Source organism: Cebus imitator, unplaced genomic scaffold (genome assembly GCF_001604975.1).
Source record: "Cebus imitator isolate Cc_AM_T3 unplaced genomic scaffold, Cebus_imitator-1.0 Scaffold132, whole genome shotgun sequence".
NCBI lineage: Eukaryota > Metazoa > Chordata > Mammalia > Primates > Cebidae > Cebus > Cebus imitator.
In genome coordinates, this window is record NW_016107447.1 from 2,551,753 (window position 1) to 2,554,500 (window position 2,748).

The 2,748-nt window shown below is 53.3% G+C and overlaps 1 long non-coding RNA gene across 1 annotated transcript in view; it reads left to right on the forward strand.

Annotated features, from left to right (window-relative positions):
* The window catches only part of LOC119473101, a 5,966-nt gene extending 3,435 nt beyond the window's left edge, over positions 1–2,531 (forward strand). The window contains exons 2-3 of the long non-coding RNA XR_005202285.1: positions 358–556; positions 2,451–2,531. This is a non-coding gene — a long non-coding RNA (uncharacterized LOC119473101). The remainder of the gene's footprint in view (positions 1–357; positions 557–2,450) is intronic.
* The last annotated feature ends 217 nt before the right edge of the window (positions 2,532–2,748 follow it).

A 2,748-nucleotide genomic window follows, 5' to 3' on the forward strand; every position in this document is an offset into this window, starting at 1 on the left:
AAAAGTACCTTCAAGTGGCCCCTGGATAGTGAGGCCCTCGTCCCACCCCGCCCATTGTCAATCATGGGTCTGCTCTCTCCCCTGCAGTTCTGCCTGTCATATAAAAGACACATCGCTTGCAGCCTGTGGGGACGGGTTCCTTTCCGCAGCAGAATGGTTCCGAGATTCATGCATGTTGTCGCGTCCACAGATGGCCTGCTCCTTTTTATTGCTGACTCCTACGTAATTTATCCTATGAATGAGCCATTCCGCAGGTGTGGGGATTTGGGCTGTTTCTAGTTCTTGGTGATTGGGAATAAGCTGATCTAGCCCTGCGTGTACAGGTTTTTGCATGAACAAAGGTCTTCATTTCTGTAGGTTACACACCAGGAGTGGGATTGCAGGACCGTACAAGTGTGTGTTTAACATCATAGGAAACTGCCATGCCGTTTTTCAGAGTGGGTGCACCATTTTACATTCCCACTAGTGACGTAGGAGCCTGATAGCTGTTCTGCATTTCCACATCTGTTTTTTCTCATCATTGAATTTCTACCACCAAGCATAGAACCTGGCACTGGTAAGTGCTCAACAAATATGCACATAGTAAGTACACAGAAATATGCATACCTACTATGTGCACATAAAAGGATAGCTAGAGGCTATCACAGAGTGGGATCAGGAGGATGAATTAGGGTAAAGGGTATAGAGTGCTTGGCATAGTGCCTGGCCCTTAGTACCTGAGGATCTTTGCTGACAGCAGAGGCCGCTCTCCCCAGGGGAGGGCCACAGAGCAGGGGCCTTAGCTCCAGCCACAGAGAGACTGCCTAGCCGAACCCTCCTCTATGCTAATCTCTGGCCCCCTCAGCGCTAGGCTTTGGGGATAGGAAGATCTTTTCTCTCCAGGAACTGAGGGGGTAAGAATCCACCCCCGCCCCAGCCCCAGCAAGACCCCCAGCGTCGCAAGCACTTCCTGAGCTTCTCTGTGCCTCCCTCCAGCCAGCCTAGGAGAAAACCAGGAGACCTGGCTCCGGCTGTGTTTTCCTTGCCTCCACACTCTGAAATGGGAGGCCCGCAGGCCAAGGAATGGAGTAAGTCTGTTTTCCTAGCTGGCCTTGTCCCCTCAAGGGGACACCAGTGCCTCCACACTGCTGAAGTTTCTCCCACTTTAGCCAAGCTCTTTGCCTGCCCTTGTCCACCCCCACTGGGGGCCTGTTTGCCAGAATCTTTCAGCACCTTTTCTCTTTCACAATCAATCTGACCCTTTTTGCTATTGTTTTTGTAGGTTAATTGAATAAGTTCTCCTCTCGGTGGAGACAGCAGGCAGGGCCAAGCACAACAGGCCCAGTGCAAAGGGGGCCTGGGAGGCCCATCCCACCTCTGCAGCCTGGGGCCTGCTCCGGCAAGGGCAGGGGGACACTGATGGGGCCAAGTTGTAATTGACCTGGCCTGCAGGCAGCAGCTAGCCGGGCTGGGAGACGCGGGGGAGGAGAGCGTCAGGCCCCCCTTTCAATCCCTGCTCTTCCTTCCTCCTTTTGTTTTCAGAGCAGATTATCCCTAAATTCTTCAGCTGGTATTTTCTGAGCACCTTCTAACATCAGAAAACTGTAGCGCGACACGAGGTGTAATGATGGAAACCAGGCTTGCCGTGGTCTCACCCACGGGCGAGTTTGTGCCCCAGGGGACACTCAGCAATGTCTGGAGACAGATTTGGCTGGTGGTGCTGGGCATGGGGGTGCTGCTGGCACCCCTAGAGTGTAGCGGCCAGGGATGCTGCTAAACTTTCTACAATGCACAAAACAAGCTCAGGTAACAACCAGTGATCCAGCCGGGATGTCAGCAGCACTGAGGCTGAGAAAGTCTGTCCCACTGTATGGATGAGGAGACCGAGGTCCTGGGCAGTTAAATGACACGTCCAAGGACACACTGGATTTCAACCCAGAGGCCTGACTCTGTTGTCCTCATGCCCCTCCCACTCCTAGAACTCATCAAGGGATGGGAAACGGAGGAGTTAGGAGGGATGGGGACTCGGGGTGGGGGGAGTTGATGGGGCTGTGGGAGTGGAGCTCTGGGGGTCTTCTGCAGAGGATGAGGGGATTGAGGGGAATTTGGAAAGACTCCCCGGGGGTGGGAGAGTGTCATGATCCCCTTTGACATCCATTCCTTTGAAATTTAGGGGGAGGGGGGACGCCTGTCACCCCCACACACCACTTCGGACAGATCCTGGGAGGTGCATTGCAGTAGCAGATGATGGACAGCAGAGGGCGCAAGGGTTCCTTTGCCTCCTAGTTATCTCTTTTTCATCGGAGTAAGTGTGCCTTAAAGGAAACTGCGGAAAGCCCAAAAAAGCAGAACAAAGAAACCTGCATTGTCCAGGACCTCACGGCCAGGGACAGCTGAACATGTAAATAGTGAATACTTTCTTCCTTTTTCCCCAGACCACGTTGTCGACTTTGTTTTGTTTTCCAACACAGGGGCTGTCAGCCTGTACACGTGGATTTTGCAGCCTGGATTCTCACTTGACATCCTGTAAGAAGCTTTTCCCTGTGTCGGACAAGCGCATGTCCTCCTCAGTCCCTGGTAACCGCTGCGGAGTCGGGGCATGTGTAAAGAAATACCTGAGGCGGGCCGGGCGCGGTGGCTCAAGCCTGTAATCCCAGCACTTTGGGAGGCCGAGGCAGGTGGATCACGAGGTCAAGAGATCGAGACCATCCTGGTCAACACGGTGAAACCCCGTCTCTACTAAAAATACAAAAAATTAGCTGGGCATGG